Source organism: Phoxinus phoxinus, assembly GCF_949152265.1.
Source record: "Phoxinus phoxinus genome assembly, chromosome: 1".
In the NCBI taxonomy this organism is placed as follows: Eukaryota; Metazoa; Chordata; class Actinopteri; order Cypriniformes; family Leuciscidae; genus Phoxinus; species Phoxinus phoxinus.
In genome coordinates, this window is record NC_136876.1 from 50,826,223 (window position 1) to 50,845,630 (window position 19,408).

A 19,408-nucleotide genomic window follows, 5' to 3' on the forward strand; every position below is an offset into this window, starting at 1 on the left:
GCAGTTTTACAGTTCAACATATTTAAATTTTGTAATTTTTTATATAAAAAAATTTATCATTTTCATAAACTTAAACCTCTTTTTGTATGCTCCTAAGATTCAGATTTGTATAAAAGTGTCGGTTACACTTTATTTTAAAGCTGCAGTTCGGCACTTTTTTGGGTTTAAAAATATAAAAAAAGACATTTTTGAAAAAAAATGTAAAACGTAACCAGCCAGTGTTCAAAACGATCTGCTTGCCTTACCTCGATTCAAAACGGTAAGCTTGTAATAATGATTTTAATTCCAGTGGTACTGGTGGATTTCCGCGGGAATTTCAAGCATGTCTTTGCGTCATTACGTCACTTCTGTACACATAGAGAAGGAGTCTCGGCTAGCGTGTGTGGATGATGGTGGAGATTTAGCTTAGCACTTGGTATGGCGGATCCCGAAAGTTTAAAGCGACAATCACCAGTGACAACTGGAGATTCACCAGTTGTAAAACCCAAAGACTTCGGACTTCAGAGTGGCTACAGAAAAAAATATATTTTTCACGTTTTGACGTGATATAAGCAATCGTTAGATTTAATCAGCATGATATAGCTACTGCAATGCTTCCACCCACCCCCCGAATTTGGTCAGAACAAAAGTGAATGTTACTTACTTGTTCAGATGACATTTTCCGATGAAAATTCTAATGTTGACACTTTCAAAAAGTATACTCTGAGATTGCTGATGACAGTAACGTTACAGTATCCACAGCGACGCGGCAGCCTCAATACATTGTGTTCATCCGCGCTGTTTCATGCCGATTTACTACCCACGCACAGTTAATAATTCCGCGAATAACTGCAATTGCAGATTTCTAACAGAGATGGAAGAGGAAAAACGACGGACTGCAGCTTTAAGGTGTCATTGTTACAGTGTAATTATATATTTAAGTACTGAGTAATGAACTACATGTACTTACTATAGGTTTAGGGTAGGATTAGGGTTTGGTTGAGGGTTAGTTGCATGTAATTCTGCATAATTTACTGTTATTACTACGGTAAGTCAGTCCCTCCAGAAAAACGCGATTATGCGATCGCATGATTCAATGCATAATCAGCCAAAGTCCGCATATTTATGACGCAGCGTTTTTATGGAGGGACTGGTAAGTACATGTAACAAGGACACTAAAATAAAGTGCTGCCCAATATTTTGATGGGGACATTTTTGTCCACAATGGAGCAACTTCTTTAAGCGGATGCACGAGGGTTAACCCGGGTCAAGCGCGGCCCGTGGGATGTGTGGCGCTCTTAACCCGGGTCAAGCGCAGCCCGTGGGATGTGTGGAGCTCTTAACCCGGGTCAAGCGCGGACTGTGGGATGTGTGGAGCTCTTAACCCGGGTCAAGCGTGGCCCGTGGGATGCGTGACGCTCTTAACCCGGGTTAAGCGCGGCCCGTGGGATGTGTGGAGCTCTTAACCCGGGTCAAGCGCGGCCCGCGGGATGTGTTGTGTTCTCACCGGGTTGTGCTTGGCGTCCTCACTGAGCACTTTGGGAGCGATCCAGCTCTCGGTTCCCGGGACGCCGGACTTCCTGCTGAAGCTGTGCCGGCCCACCGCCAGCTTCTTACACAGCCCGAAGTCTGAGATCATGGCCTTCACGCGGCCGTGTGTGTTCGGCATCGACACCAGGATGTTGTGCGGCTTCAGATCTCGGTGGACTGTCAACCCACGAGAGTCATCCTCCGTCTGGACCGGTGTCACACGAGGCAAGACCGTGACCCACACCAGAGCTGGTCGGTCTCCCGACTGATAGGCCCTCGGCTTGGGAGAAGTCGTGTGTGACACATCCGCCTTGTGTGACACCGGTCCAGACGGACGATGACAGGGAGGTCATAAAAATCATCGGTATGAATCCGTTTATCATGATTTTTATGACCTCCCTGTCATCGTCCGTCTGGACCGGTGTCACACAAGGCGGATGTGTCACACACGACTTCTCCCAAGCCGAGGCCCCACCTGATGGCTCCTGGGATGAGGCCGGGTCCCCGGAGCCTCTGTGGGGAGACCGACCGGCTCTGGTGTGGGTCACGGTCTCGTCCCAGGAGCCATCAGGTGGGGCCTCGGCTTGGGAGAAGTCGTGGACCGTGGGGAGGGCTGGCTTGCTGTCCCACAGCAGCTTCAGTTTCCCCACGGTCACCGACTTCAACGCTCGTGTGAGACACTCACTGGTTTTTTTTGGAAGTTAACTGTCACGGCTCCGATGAATGGGATGTCGTCCATAAGTGGGTCTAAAACCACAGTCATCTTTCCGTGAAGCTTAAAGAATGCAAATGGAATTATCTTTCAAGATTTATTTTCTGCAGTGGCACCATGTATCAAATGTGCCGTCACAACTCACAACACATAATCTCACCTGCACTCCCTTCACGCCACAAGTCATGCTGAGAAGTTTTGAGTCTAAACCGGCATCCCCCTCGTAACTGAAAAAAGATGTTGGAGAGGACACGTTAGGTTTGCTTTTAACTCTTTACAAATTAATTGAACCATTCTGCTGAATTTATTCCAAACAACTCAAACTTGATGGAAAACTAAACAAAAATGGAGTCTCTAAATAGGATATACACTCATGTTATGTTACAAATCTGAGTTGGCTGCAGTTTGACGGTCAGGTTTTGTCAGCTTGTGAAATACAGACACAATATCGATTACATTAGACTTTTAAATCACTCCCTGAGAGACAATTGACTCATTATAGGGCCTCATGATTGCATGAGAAGCTCAAATATATCTCAATCTCAAGTCAGTAAATAGATATATGTGTCACCTGAGATCAACTACAAGCACTATTAGATCATCTTCATTGTTTGAAGTAGCCTCCACTCCAACGATCTCCAACGGCTGTAAAATGAAGAAAGGTTAAGTTGTAGAAGATAAAAATGTGCAGCCAAAACTCTAATATAGGGCAAATCTGTTGTTTCTTTATGCATTTCTTATTCCATAACACTGCAATATAGTCGTTTTTTAGGTCAGTAGATTTTAGGTTCATATTAAAGTAATTTAACAACATATTTGCTTGTTCATGGTTCTCTGATGTCAGCTAATGGTCACATGACAAACTATCTTTTTAGTGCTTTAATTTGATTGTTTAGATTTTACAATTCTTTTTGTAATTTGACATTTTATAATTTCATTATCAGCTCATAAACACCCGCAGTAATAATTCAATAGCTATTTTTAAACATCAGAAGTCTATAACTATGTAAATGAGCTACATTTTTACAGCCTTATGTATGAAGGTAAATAAATAAAGCATGATTGCTTTACAGGCTGTGCACCAGTAGGCTGACTATATGAGTCCGTACTGAAAATATTCAGTCTGTGTATTCAGTGCATGTGTCCTGCTCATATCAGTTTGTAATGTTGATGCTGCTGAATGTAGGCCTAGTATCTGCACTCCTGCATGCATCATTTCACCCGTCTACTGATCGAGAGGATCCCAGAATTATTATTATTATTTTACTAAAATGAGTTACGATAATATTGTTTCCCTTTAACGTGTATTTTAAGAGCGTCTCTAAATGATGTACAATTTATCACCTGCAATGCCATCGCGTAACCACTAGATGGCTGTATAGCCCTATATGTGTACATATCAAGATGCTGGTTTTCCCCAGGATGCTGGGTTTTTATAAGTTACTTTTTGTCAAAGTTGAGTTTATGTTGATTTAGAAACAGCTTTTTGTATTACAGTCAAATCTGGACACAGCATTTTGCTATTCATACTAGCAGTATAAACAGGGGTGACTTATTCGGACATTATGCATTAATAACAGTGCTGGAGTGTTTATTTTTATTCACCTATCAAAAGACGCACTCTATGCATTCTTACCTCAGAAGGCGGGTCCTCTCCCGGGGTTGGTTCATGGCCGCGGGAACTGCAGCACCCCCTGTTGACAGAGAATTTAAAATGATATGACTTGAAATAAAGTTTTTTTTGTTTTTCAGCAGGTTTTTAATTTTCCAACTTTATTCATAAATAAATATTTTTTTATATGTCAAATGTGGTTTGTAATTTTGAGAAATAAATGTCAAAAGTCGATGTGGAAAAGATTTCTCTTTTTCTTTAGTTGTTTGATTAATATTAAGAGCACAAGTGGCATTAAGTTTATTAGGTACTGTTACTTTAATACAAAATGTGCGGATCCAATTTCACCAAATGCACAATATTTTCACAACAGCGTTCTGTAGAGACATAAGTGACTGCGTTTAAGTGATTGCTCTCCAAAAACGGACATAATAACGTTACAGACATAATATTGTGTGTATTTGTCCATTCAAACGCGGTAAGAGGGCGCTGTATAAGTTAACGTTAGCTTTCTAAGTGCACGGCTGCAGCTTCGGGTGTGCTCGCAGAAAACCGTCCGTTACCGAATAGAGTCTCTTTAATAACTCTTATTCAGATCTATCCATATGTCTGCTCTTCTCTTTCTCCCAGACGTTAAAAATAATTTTTTTAACGTTTTATGAGGCATGCATCAATGCCCTGCCCACAAGCATCTAACGTTACCACACAAACCAGGACATATTCTGACTAGATCATGTCTTCCCAAATCGTCCATATCTAACATTTCAGTAAGGGTAAAATCTTTCCGTGGCAGGGGCAGCTGCCACCGGCGCCTGTCACTAAACCTGTCACCGCTATATGCGCCTGTCACTAAACCTGTCACCGATATATGCGCCTGTCACTAAACCTGTCACCGCTATATGCGCCTGTCACTAAACCTGTCACCGCTATATGCGCCTGTCACTAAACCTGTCACCGCTATATGCGCCTGTCACTAAACCTGTCACCGCTATATGCGCCTGTCACTAAACCTGTCACCGCTATATGCGCCTGTCACTAAACCTGTCACCGCTATATGCGCCTGTCACTAAACCTGTCACCGATATATGCGCCTGTCACTAAACCTGTCACCGCTATATGCGCCTGTCACTAAACCTGTCACCGCTATATGCGCCTGTCACTAAACCTGTCACCGATATACGCGCCTGTCACTCGACCTGTCACCGCTATATGCGCCTGTCACTCAACCTGTCACCTCTATATGCGCCTGTCACTCAACCTGTCACCGCTATATGCGCCTGTCACTCAACCTGTCACCGCCATATGCGCCTGTCCCGCGACCTGTCACGGCTATATGTGCCTGTCCCGCGACCTGTCACGGCTATATGTGCCTGTCCCGCGACCTGTCACGGCTATATGTGCCTGTCCCGCGACCTGTCACGGCTATATGAGCCTGTCCCGCGACCTGTCACGGCTATATGCGCCTGTCCCGCGACCTGTCACGGCTATATGTGCCTGTCCCGCGACCTGTCACGGCTATATGTGCCTGTCCCGCGACCTGTACACGGCTATGTGTGCCTGTCCCGCGACCCGTCACGGCTATGTGTGCCTGTCCCGCGACCCGTCACGGCTATACTCGCCTGTCCCGCGATCCGTCACGGCTATATGTGCCTGTCCCGCGACCTGTACACGGCTATGTGTGCCTGTCCCGCGACCTGTCACGGCTATATGTGCCTGTCCCGCGACCTGTACACGGCTATATGTGCCTGTCCCGCGACCTGTCACGGCTATATGTGCCTGTCCCGCGACCTGTCACGGCTATATGCGCCTGTCCCGCGACCTGTACACGGCTATATGTGCCTGTCCCGCGACCTGTCACGGCTATATGTGCCTGTCCCGCGACCTGTCACGGCTATATGCGCCTGTCCCGCGACCTGTCACGGCTATATGTGCCTGTCCCGCGACCTGTCACGGCTATATGTGCCTGTCCCGCGACCTGTACACGGCTATGTGTGCCTGTCCCGCGACCCGTCACGGCTATGTGTGCCTGTCCCGCGACCCGTCACGGCTATACTCGCCTGTCCCGCGATCCGTCACGGCTATATGTGCCTGTCCCGCGACCTGTACACGGCTATGTGTGCCTGTCCCGCGACCTGTCACGGCTATATGCGCCTGTCCCGCGACCTGTCACGGCTATATGTGCCTGTCCCGCGACCTGTCACGGCTATATGTGCCTGTCCCGCGACCTGTACACGGCTATGTGTGCCTGTCCCGCGACCCGTCACGGCTATGTGTGCCTGTCCCGCGACCCGTCACGGCTATACTCGCCTGTCCCGCGATCCGTCACGGCTAGGCCTATATGTGCCTGTCCCGCGACCTGTACACGGCTATGTGTGCCTGTCCCGCGACCTGTCACGGCTATGTGTGCCTGTCCCGCGACCTGTCACGGCCATATGCGCCTGTCCCGCGATCCGTCACGGCTATACTCGCCTGTCCCGCGACCCGTCACGGCTATGCGCCTGTTAAATAAAGACGGTTAAATAAAGACGGTTAAATAAAGATATCATGGGCTAATTTCTACATGTAGCCTATAGCCTACCTACACAATATAGTAGTAGGCTTATAGCCTAATAATAATAATAATAATAATAGCCTACCAATAATAATATTGATAATGATGATGATGATAATAATAGGCTAGTAATAAATATAGCCTATAGGCTATAATAATCATATATCAAGCCAACCTTGCTATCTTAAGGTAAACTTGCACTATATAGTCCTACTGTTGGACTAGCTGAGAGGTCATGGCAAGCTATTTCATTGTAGCCTATTTTGTTTTTTTTAATGCAGATTATTCAAATATAGGCTGTAGCCTAGGCTACGTCTTGTGAAGCCGAGGGAATGAGGCACGACAGCGCGATAGCTACACTATAGGCCAATAAGAATATTGCTCTGTAAAAACAATAAAAGCATATACTACAGGAACATGTAAAATTAGTTTTATTGGGCACGCAAGACTTTCAAAGTTTATTGACCTAGGCCGGCGACACACTGGCTGCGTGGCGTGTTGAGGACTCAGTTAATTCAGTCTGTGCGCACTATAGTTAACCTTTCGATGGACACCGGAACCTGGTTAACGTGAAGGCTGTGTGCGCTAAAATCAATGGACTGTGTTAATGAGTAAATTTACGTCACGGTGACAAAGAAAGTGTATATTCAGCCAAACTGTTGAAAGTGTTCATTGGAAAATGGAGAAGAGTGATGTGGAGGTCCATGCTCTGTCATTTGCGCAAATAACTGCGCGAGTTTAACACAAACTTGTTTGAAGTTCATGTCTGGTCAAGCTGATTAGATGCATTTGTCATAGTAGCTGAATGAGGTGGGAAGTTGTTGAGGTGGGGGTATTGGGGGGTGTATACGAATGGAATTTTCAAACTTGCAGTAAAACCAATTCTGGCCTTTTTAACCTCGAATAACACCCAAATCAACCCCCCAGTCACCTTCCCCCAAATTTTACCTTTACCTTTTTTAACCTCGAGTACCCTGAAAGCTAGCTATTTGATTGGTCGCGGGTCGCGGGACAGCCGCATATAGCCGTGACAGGTCGCGGGACAGGCGCATATGGCCGTGACAGGTTTAGTGACAGGCGCATATAGCGGTGACAGGTTTAGTGACAGGCGCATATAGCGGTGACAGGTTTAGTGACAGGCGCATATAGCGGTGACAGGTTTAGTGACAGGCACATATAGCCTGTGCTGGCACTCGCACATAGCCGTGACGGGTCGCGGGACAGCCGCACATAGCCGTGACGGGTCGCGGGACAGCCGCACATAGCCGTGACGGGTCGCGGGACAGCCGCACATAGCCGTGACGGGTCGCGGGACAGGCACATATAGCCGTGACAGGTCGCGGGACAGCCGCATATAGCGGTGACGGGTCGCGGGACAGGCACATATAGCCGTGACAGGTCGCGGGACAGGCGCATATAGCCGTGACGGGTCGCGGGACAGGCACATATAGCCGTGACAGGTCGCGGGACAGGCGCATATGGCCGTGACAGGTCGCGGGACAGGCGCATATGGCCGTGACAGGTTTAGTGACAGGCGCATATAGCGGTGACAGGTTTAGTGACAGGCGCATATAGCGGTGACAGGTTTAGTGACAGGCGCATATAGCGGTGACAGGTTTAGTGACAGGCGCATATAGCGGTGACAGGTTTAGTGACAGGCGCATATGGCGGTGACAGGTTTAGTGACAGGCGCATATAGCGGTGACAGGTTTAGTGACAGGCGCATATGGCGGTGACAGGTTTAGTGACAGGCGCATATGGCGGTGACAGGTTTAGTGACAGGCGCATATGGCGGTGACAGGTTTAGTGACAGGCGCATATGGCGGTGACAGGTTTAGTGACAGGCGCATATGGCGGTGACAGGTAGAGTGGCAGGCGCCGGTGGCAGCTGCCCCTGTCACGGAAAGATTTTACTCCCTCTCTAACATTTTCGTCTAGTTTTTATTCGTAAACGAAAATTTCAATAGATTTTCATCAAAGTTTTTTCCATTCAAACAATTTTTTTCTTTAGTTATCGTCTCGTTTTCGTCTGTGGGAAAAATGTCGGTGACGATAAGTATATTAAATTATTAATTAAATAGTTGTCAACGAAATCAACACTGAATAACACACTGTCAGCTCGGAAATATACGAGTCATGCGTTAATAAATTCAAAGTAATATTAATACTCACCTACAGCCGTAGAGCAATATTAAATCCTCGGGAGTCAGGATGAGCGAACTCCAACATGATGCCACCGATCAAATGAGGAGCTAACACAAAATGGAGGAGGGAAACCCCGTGCATTTGGCGCGATGTTCTTGCTCATCACGCATGCGCAAACTAGATCTTTTTTAATTTATTTAACATACAAAATACCAAACAAACAACTATTTAGATCTTAGCATTGCCGTTCAACATAAAAAAAATGTATCCAGAAAACTTTGTTAAACATGTAGCTGTGACATTTTGGAGAATTTCGTTGGATTAACGTGTATTTTTATGTAGATTCATTCACAGTTATCCACAATTCCCAATACATGATGTGACTCAAAAAGCATAGTATGCTGCACAAATGTTAATTATTATTTTTACAGTGTAGTTAAAATCCACACGTTTTTCTTTCTTATAAACGTCTGTCACGTGACAAATGAACGAAAGACTCGGAAGGTAAAGTAATTATTTATGTTCCCTGTAAATTATTTTGGACTGCATTATAATAATTTCTTAATTCAGAATATGATCAAGATTGCGTAAGTGGATGTGTTCGGGGAATTTGCCTGTTAAAAGTATAACATTTAAAGCCTAGGTAGGGTAGGTCAGAATTGTCTAAAGAACTTTTTTTCAAATTGGCTTAAACTGTCTTTATATACCAATACATAATTAAAATGTAAGTACTTTGAAAAAGAGAGTATAAAAATTGAGAGACTATAGTGTATTTAATCTTCAAAAAACACAGCTCATTAATTCCATTCGGGACGAAACAAGTGATTGGCTTGCGCGACTGTCACTCTCCGTCGCCATGACTACCGCCGCTATTATTGGCTCTGCCCACGTGCGCGCAGTCGCGCACCCGTTTTTAGGTGGGAGTGAATGGAATTAATGAGCTGTGTTTATTGAAGATTAAATACACTAGAGTCACTCAGTTTTTTATACTCTCTATTTCAGAGTACTTGCATTGTAATTATGTATTGGTATAAAGACAGTTGAACTAAACGAATCGAAGTTGAACTAAACGAATCGAAAAAAGTTCATTTTGATGAACGAGATCGAACAAGAGATGATCCGAACTTCCCATCACTATCAGGTGGTTTGAGGCTAAACTTGTGCTAATATTAGTTTAATAATTGTTTCAGGGAGCAAACAGCAGACAGCTAAATTTATTAAATTGCAAAAAAATAAATTAAATTAAAATGTATTGTAATATTTGCACAACTTCTGTAAATAAGAAATATCACTCACACTATAAACCGCACAACAATAAGAAAAGCAGTAGATATAAGGCAATGGGGTTTCACTTTTGTGTGTTTTTATAATGCTGTCATGCAAGCTATGTCTACAAAGGTTTTAACCAAATTTGAGTATCCAGAAATATGATTGTTGAAGTGTTTTGTATGCATGTCCTGTGTAGGCTATGAGAAAATATGTTCATGCCTTATATCATGTAGTTTTTGCAATTTTATTTATTTATCTATACCACGTTTACCATTTCTAAAGCTATATTATAATATAATATAGCCTGATTATATAAATGACTTCAAACATTGTTTTACATTTTCAATGCTTTCATATGCTCATTCCATTTACAGTTTGACGATGGCCACAGCCCTATCCACTTAATAATGTATCACGTTGAAGGATATTTCATCTGACTTTCAAATAATTAACTCCATCAATTCTACATTTATGTAAATGCTGCTTGACTTCTACGTGTTTTAATGGGCGCGCGCGCTGAACATTCGAGACGCATATTTGAACTGGAGCGGAGGGCGGCGTTACCATGGAAACGGGACGGCAGCTCAACTGACATGCAGCAAAACTCCGTCTCTCACTGTTGTTTTAACTACTTTCAGGTAAGTTTAGTCCCTAAAATTACACAAATAATACATACAAATGTGTCTGACACTTTCTTTCATGTTAATGACTCGCTTCCATTGAATATAACTTTATAGAAATGGTTTGTGTCTTTGAAAAAGTCCGTTAGCCGTTAGGGAGGCAAGTTAACTTAGCTAGCTGTATTTTGAGCTTTTAATCGCATCTTATGTGTAGATAAGAGATTTTGATAGTTTTGTAAAGGTTTTGGTGGCAATAGGTTTAATGGATGAATAGAAGTAAGCTAATTTATTTAACCTAAAAGTATGCGTTACGGTTAATTCATAGTTTTCGCGTGACGTCACACCATCATAGGAACGAATTCAATATTTACTGCTTATTGATGATGCACACTTTGTACAGGTAAGCAGATGAACACAGAACAAATGATTTATAACATAATAATATTGTTTGTCTTCTTTCTCTTTACAGTATTGTTTGCCATCTAGTCCTGAGGCCAACCCTAATTAAGCAGACCTGAGAAGCTGATCCAGGATCACCAGAAACTCTGCAGAACTTGGATCTGGACACCACCAGTGTTGTAAGTTCAGAACATATTGCAGGAGATCTCAAAATTGTCTCTAAAGGTCCACTTACATGCAGAGTTTTGCTCCAACCTAGTCCAGCACACCTGAACAAGCTAATCAAGGTGCTAAACTCTGGATGCATATCACTCAGGTCCCTAGCTCAGTTAGGGGTTAAGGGCCGTCTTAAATCACAAAATCCTTACAGTGCACTGAAACATTTGCTCCCTAAAAACTCACTATGTTCCCTTAAAGGGGAGATGAAACATCCATCATTTGGCACTGGTAGTAGCTACATATATTACAAAAATCACCTTGCCTAATTTTTTTTTTTTTTTTAAAGTTGTTAAAACCACATATATGACAAATTATTTTCGTAATTTCTAGCTAGCTTTCTAGATAGCGAGTCGCCATTTTGAAGTGACGTCACAGCCTACGTAACGGGGTTGGTTGGGTCCAATGGTTAGTGAAGAGAATGCAGCATTTCTTTACCTGACTGAATGCGCGCTTGATTTAAAATGGAGGAAGACGAACTTGAAAGACCTGTTGAGCCCGTGTGTCCCATTGCCTATGCATTTGAGCCGATACGGCGTGAGAACCGAGCAGTGGTATGTCGAACAGCCGGTGGTGGTTTGGGGAGAAGAGCGGGTTGGGATTGGGAACGCTGTCAGTGTGGCTGCTGTACTGCGATGCCCACCGTTTCAGAGTCTATCTGCTGTTAAGAGGCTGATCTTGACCATGTATTGCGTGGTCAGTGTTGTGCCCGTTCATACTTAAAAAGAACTAGCTCAAAGTTCAGTTCACACAGATGATAATGAACTAGTTCGTTCATAGTTCTTTCTTTTTTTTAAAATGAACTAAGTTCACATATCTAAAAATGAACTAGTTCACGTTCATTTTTTAAAATTCTTTTAACAAAGATGTAGGCTATTTTTAATAATAATGTTATTTCAACACAGTATCTCGTTATTTCGAAATAATATATGTGCGTGCATCTGTAAATCCGGTGACGCGTGTATTGATTTTTATTCATAAACAAGTGTTTTCTCTAAAAGTGTCGACTCGGCTGCAAAGATGAAGTTGACGATCGCCATCTCCGTGTGAACGCGCTTATAGAGAGAAATGCACATAAATAAGCCTAATAATGGATTAAATAATCAGAGAGTAGCCTTTTTCTTTTTTCTTTTTGAATTATTTCGTTTAAAAACATCTCAAGCTTTGTGTATTTGGTGTATTTGTCATGTCTGTGTGAGGCATACACTGAGTTTCGTTAAGTTAGGATGTGCTCATATAAGTGAGCGCGCGGGCGCCTCCCTCCGTTATATTTGTTTCGTCGGCCTATTCATTAAATACAGGCAATTGGTTGATGAAAAATTTATTAAAATTAAGATACAATTTATACAAAACGAAATTCACTTTAAAGAAAGGCTTTCTATAACAACTTCAACGGTCAAATGCACATTAATTTAATTCTGAATTTTGCACACACAAGTTGAAAGGCATTTGTTCAAATCAAGTTCACGGATAATTGTGCGTGCATTTATAAGCCTAATCATTATGATAATAAAATCCTAACAAATAGGCTATGTACAAAAAAATCAGATGAGCCCATAATATGAACGGTTAAGCATTTTCCTCCCATAGAAAACCATTAGGCTATAAGAACGCTTAATGTGGCTTAATGCCCAGACGTGTTGGAAGTGGCAATGCTCTCCCTGAAGGATGTCCGAGCGGAGACACTGGAGCGTCCCATCAATAGCTGGTAAGTCGCCGCCAAATGGACCGATAAAAATAGCTACATGCTAACTTACTGGACTAACTGTTAGACAAGAAACGGGAATATGATGGCAGACATCGCGAACAATGTTTCCATGTGCAGTTAGTTAACATATAACGTAGACGTCGTCTTTTTGTGTGGTAATCTATCTCTGTCATTCACTGCACACAGAGCCAACCAACCCCGTGACATCATAGGTTAGAATTCTGCAAAATGGCGGCGCCCTGGCCGCGAAAGTTAAAACGTTTTTTCTTTTTTCTTTTATATCCTTACATTTTTCACGTTTCTTATATATTTTTTGATTATAGTGGAAATCCATCTTGTAAATTATGTACACTTGATTGAGTGCTTCATCTCCCCTTTAAAGGAGAACTCCGGCGCAAAATGAACCTTTTGGTCTAACGCACACATTGTTACCTAGTCAACCGTTATCTGAGATTTGTTTTCATGATTGTCGAATGTAAATAGTTTTATCTCTAAAAACAGTTTAGCCTATAACGCTGGTATAACGCTAGTATATAGGGCATAGTGTAATGACAAATAAAAATCGCTTGTTAATACACTAACAAGGCTCAAAATAGCCCCACACTAACACGGTAGTATAATGAGGGTCCCTACCTTCAAACCGAAGCATTGAGAACTTTGTCAGTGTCCAGACAGTTTAATAAGAAGATATTTTATACATACGGTCAACTTCCAAGGGGGAAATCCGCCGGAAACTGAAGCCTCCCCGGGAGCCGCCATTGTAGCAGAACTTCACCTGCTGTTAGCACTCCATTGACTCCCATTCATTTTGGCGTCACTTTAACAGCGAATAACTTTACATCTGAGGCGTCCAAAGACTCCATTTGTCCATTATTTATTTCTAAAGAAACTCGACAATGTATAAAAGGCTCCATTACCTTGTACCTTACGTTATGGCCCCGTAGAAGCCGTTTTAGTAAAAATAGGCTAACGATTGCGTCATAACCGCGCGACTCTGTCGCACTGTAGAGAAATTACCGTATAGACCGACAGAGAAGCTCGCGGGCAATCGGGGAGACGTGGAGGCATAACGTCTGATAAAGTCAAGGGAGAAGTGATAAAGTTGCTCCTGCTGCTAGCTCATGGACAGCTAATGCTCACGCTCTCCGTCTCTGCGAGATTCGGAAGGGAATGATTCAGATTTCTCTCGGCACAGCGACTAGAAGACTGACAGCTGTCAGACAGGCTCACGTCACCAAGCTCAGTTTGAGCCTGCGCAGTACGCCTGGCTATCAGGAAGTGAGTGCTTCACTTTTCTCCGTTGAAATCTATGGGGTCGCTGTGTCCATCTTATACATAGTTCCTACATGACGTCACAACATACGGGCATTTGCCGACCCGGCGCCATTTCTGTGGGCAGAACATTAGAAGAAGCTGCTGAAACGAGTGAATTTCGTGATAAAAAGTGAAAATGGTCATCTCCTGCTGGGTCAATGGATGTTCAAATCGTGCCGGAGGTTCAGTTAAATTTGGATTTTACAGTATACCGACGCAATTTGCAGTTTGAATGATGTCCTGTATGAACAAAATGACGAGGTATTAAAAACATACAAAAACAACATTGTTTCCACTGTTCGATCGCGCCCGCGCCTCTCTCTCACTCACACACACGCATTCCAGCATTGCATTAATTAATTTGCACGCGAGTTTTATTTATTTTTATACCGTGTATATCCATGCACCGAACCGTGACGCCCGTATTCGTTCAATACGAATACATGTACCATTCCACCCCTATTCTTCAGTGTACAAATAAGTACATGCATATTACAGAAAGCACCGATGACAGTTTTAAGGGGGACATAGGAATTAAGTTGTGCAGGCTATGGCATTTTAATAGACAGATAGTCTAGCATCATGCTACATCCCTTCGCTATGATGACCAACGTACTTTTCCATTGATTGCACTTGAGCAAACGTCACCAACCCAACCCTCGGCAAACTGATTGTACGCCTCCGGTGATTTCCAGGCTCGGAATTGCTCACATGTGTAAAAACTCCTAGCCAATACCCGATAATGGTACACATGATAATACTGTATCTGAGGCAAAGCTGCATAACGTTAATCAGTGCTTCCTTTGTTAGCGCATACGGATCCACACCATTTATGACTGAAATTTTCGCATTGTACCCTTCTCTGTCTTGTGTTAATAGAGTCTCTTTATAAACTCTGTCACTTTTCTCTTCATGATTTTCGTAACATTATAAACAGAAAGAAATGTTCGAAATTTGCTTGTAAAACGTTGTAAACACAGCCGCTTTTGCCATCAAAGATGGCGTCTCCAGGGAGGTCACGTGACATTATTTGGCCTGTGGGAACTATGTATATACTGTCTATGTCAACTTTGCATATACAGGCAGAAGCCATCTTTGAAAAACAGTCACTACCAGTCGATCTACGAACGCCGATCCAAGTGCAACCCCGGAGAGGACCTGCCTTCTGAGGTAAGAATGCATACAAGGTGAATAAAAATAAACACTCCAGCACTGTTATTAATGCATAATGTCCGAATAAGTCCACCCCTGTTTATACTAAGAGAGGAACATCCAGTGTTTTTGTGCAAACTTTAGCGATGTCCGAATAGCGAACGTTTTTTTTCCCAATCGGTTCATTTGAATTGAATCAAAGTCATGCGGCTTTTGAAATCTCCTCGCATTAAAACTCCAACTGAGGAGGGTTACATTTAAGAATCATAAACAACCACAATATTTGACACAACCTAATCTACAACATAGCGTGAACAGCAGAATTTTACAGAAAAACATCTTTTACCGACACACACACACACACACACACACAAAATACCTTGCGATTACTTCTCTTTGAAACTACCGTATTTTCCGGACTATTTTATGACAAACTGCGACTTTCTTGACTTTCATAATTATCTTTTAAATTGACAAACATCATATGTGTAATTCAGGGCACAGTTCGGACGGAATAAAAAGATAAGTTGTCTCTCGCTACCATTGGCTACCATACATATTTCTTCCGAAATAAGCACACCGGAAGCTTAATTAATCTTTTAAACGGACATCTGTCTGTTATTCAGATATTTTTGTTTATAATTATTATTATTTTTTACATTTTAACTTTTAAGGAATTAATTTGATTAATTATTACTCAATTCTAATCTGTTAAAGTTAATTAATATTGCTTGTAATCTGTTGCCACAATTTTATTGAGTAGATATAGCGTATTCATTTTTAGTGAATATGGAAATTAAATGAAACATATTTTTTTCTAATTACTTTTAATTGAATGAAATTAACTTGTTTTAAACAAGGGCAGTGAATATGAAAATTAATAATAAAAAATAAGAAGGGTTAAATAACACATTAAAATCAGTGAAATCAACCAGATAAAAACATGTAACATTTACAAGGGGTCAGAATCATTTTTTTCAGTGTAGAAGTGGTCTGCAGATTTAGAGGACACTTTTAGACCTGTTGGTGGCGCTGTATCTGTAGTGTAATGAATACTAGTAACTGCGTACTTGGTAAAATTCCCATCGTCCAAATCATTTTGAACACATTGTTGCTTTGTCATCTCCTCCCCAGTTGCACAGTATGCTTCCATAAAAGAGTTTCTACTATATGTGGTCATGTCTCATGGCTATCATGTGGTAAAATAAGCTAGGCATGTTATTAATGGAGGGAAATTATCCAAGACAAATCAGATTCTACACTGCATATGCATTATTTAAGAAGAAAATTATGTAAATGGAGAAAAAAAACATTCATGATTAGTGGTGTCAACAATAATCGATTCGGCGATGCATCGCAATGCGGGATATGCACGATTCAGCATCGATGCGGCAAAGTGCCATAATCGATTATGTCACTGTTTATTTTCTGGCCTTGAGTTGGACAATAAAGTTGTGAAGTTTATTACTTCCGTGGGCATAACAACAACAACAATCAAGACTGCTGAGGCGGAGGGAGATGACCGCGATAGACGGGTAATTAAAAACGCACCCAAAGCTTGGAAAAGCGGACATCTGGGCACATTTCGATTCTACGAAGTTAATGGGAAACTTAGCAAGACGAGGCTGAACACAGGAGCGCAGCTTCGCGGCTGAGACACGAATAGACTATTATTAACTTAAAGCTTTACTCTTAAACACAAAAGGCACGTCCATTTTAATAAAAAAATTATATTTATTAAACAAACCAGATCAAGAGCAAAAACGAAATAAAGTGCATAACTGAAAAATAAAGCATAGGCTCAAAACTAATACAAACAGTGGCACTGCGTGAGTGCGCGCATTGGGCTCCAATAATATGTTCCCGTCTTCTAAAAAAAAATGCTGCATGTGTTGAGCGCCAACTCGAGGAGACATGAAGTAGCAAAGCTGGGAGCAGGGAAATCTATTTCGAGCGCCTTATTTTATTAATTAAAATATCAATATTTGGCACCATCGTATATAGGGACGTCCCGCGTGACGTCACGCCATTTGGAGCAGCCATCTTGACGGAATAGAAAATGCTAAACCGCCAGTGATACTACAGCTCGTCGCGAAATATTCCTATCATGCCCGAGCGATGCTGTGCAGTTGGATGCGATCAGATACGTGATCATACAAAAGGAATATCTTTGTACCGTATCCCAAAAGAAATAAAACGGAGAAACAAGTGGTTGGTGGCAATAAACAGGTGATTTTATTTTGTGTTTTTCCTTGTAAACTCAGTGTTAAAATTATTACAGGTAACGTTACTATAATTTGGTGATTAAAATACATTGACCAACCTTGCGGTGGTGATTGAAAAATCCTTCCCCGCTGGTGTCCAAATCAAATAGTTGCTGACCCATCCGGACTCGTGATACCGATAGCCTGCTATGCTTTTAATGAAGCTCCGGTGTAGCGTTAGCGTGATGGGAAGTGAATAAGGGAGCTGTAAATGTCACCGAACTCAATGTCAGGAAGTTTTTCTACACATTTAATGCCTGTAAAAAAGAACTTGTGGTGCTTCATATGGATCTATGATTCCTAATTCCTTTATCTTCCTCTTGTATCTTTTTCTGATGCTAATAAGTGCGATGATATGACGTGAAGAGTTAGCTGACGGCCGCTGTGCTAATAATAGATAACGTTAGTGGTGGGGAACGGAAAAAATAGATTATGTTCAATATTGAGATATTTTGCGCAAGCAATTATATCAATACTGTAGTGCAAAGTATTGCAAATACTTAGGCTAATTATAAAATAATTATACTAATAACTTTATTATAAGTATAATAATAATATATATTACACACCCCTAATAATAGATCCATTGCCACTGAGTAGCTGACGGATGTATTCCGTCAAAATGGCTGACACGCGGCTAGGGGTCACGTGACTGGGAGATCCCTATATTCTCATATCACACTATTTGTCCCACCCCTAATTGTGACGTATATCAAGAGAAACGGCTTCTCGAACAAGAGAAGATGTAGGGCGCCGTCACGCCAGTCAACACATCATCAGAGAAGAGATGAGATGTGAATGAAAGAGGGGAAGTTGTTTTGAACATGAATGAGGGCACATGAATTTAACCCCCTGGGGTCTGAGGGGTTTTTGGGGCCCTTGAGAGGTTTTGACATGCCCTGACATTTGTGCTTATTTCAGCTACTTACAACATACCTTTGGCCAACACATAATTATGCTGTATTGCAGCACAAACTCTGCTACAATAATATGTGAGCAAAATGGAAGTTACATGTTTGCATTTTATAGAAAAAAAATATTATGCGTGGTTAGTAAGTTTTGGGAAAAAATGTGTCACTGCAATGAGCTCATATAACTCATACTGAATAGTTTGGCACAATACTTTTGAGTTACTATTCTTGTAGGCTAGAATGTTTACTACAAAATGATGTGAAAATCATTCTGATCACTCTTTCACAAAACAACAATATAATGATTTAAACTTTGCAAGTCAGTTTTTGTGCCAGTACTGCTTTATGCGTAGGGGTGTTGATGGCCATGAATATGAATGAGGGGAGACAATAGACACTCCCCCATCAATGGCCTCACAGCACCTTGATGGCACAGCACCATCAAGGTCCTGTGAGGCAGAGAGGAGAATCTGAGAATGAGAGGACATTCAAAGGTTTTGTTTTTTAATCTGTTTTTATTGTAATTCCTCTATGTGGAGGAACTAAATGTTGTGCCTCACAAGACCACAGTGCTACCGTACATATATAAACATATAGTACCAGTCAAACGTTTGGACACATTACCATTTTTAATATTTTTGGAAGATGGCTGCATTTATTTGATAAAAAATACAGAAACAACAGTAATATTGTGAAATATTATTATTATTATGATTTTCTATTTTAATATACTTTAAAATATAATTTATTTCTTTGATCAAAGCTGAATTTTCAGCATCCTTACTCCAGTCTTCAGTGTCACATGATCCTTCAGAAATCATTCTAATATCATGATCTGATAATCAGGTATTATCAATGTTGGAAACCGTTGTGCTGCTTAATATTTTTTTATAACCTGTGATATTTTTTCAGGATTCACTGATTAAAAAGAAAAGCATTTATTCAAAATAGAAATATTTCCTAACAATATAACTTAACACATCCTTTAAAAAAAAGAAAGAAAGGTAGTGTATACTGTTACAAACA

General features: G+C 41.7%; 1 protein-coding gene and 1 long non-coding RNA gene across 2 annotated transcripts in view; one reads left to right on the forward strand and one right to left on the reverse strand.

Moving 5' to 3' along the window:
* LOC307003908 overlaps nt 1-8,652 on the reverse strand; it is a 53,987-nt gene extending 45,335 nt beyond the window's left edge. The window contains exons 1-2 of the long non-coding RNA XR_013798874.1: nt 8,557-8,652; nt 3,858-3,915 (exon numbers count right to left, since the gene is read on the reverse strand). This is a non-coding gene — a long non-coding RNA (uncharacterized lncRNA). The remainder of the gene's footprint in view (nt 1-3,857; nt 3,916-8,556) is intronic.
* LOC307003863 (Golgi apparatus membrane protein TVP23 homolog B) overlaps nt 1-19,408 on the forward strand; it is a 291,916-nt gene that overhangs the window by 180,347 nt on the left and 92,161 nt on the right. The gene's annotated exons all lie outside the window — the stretch shown is intronic.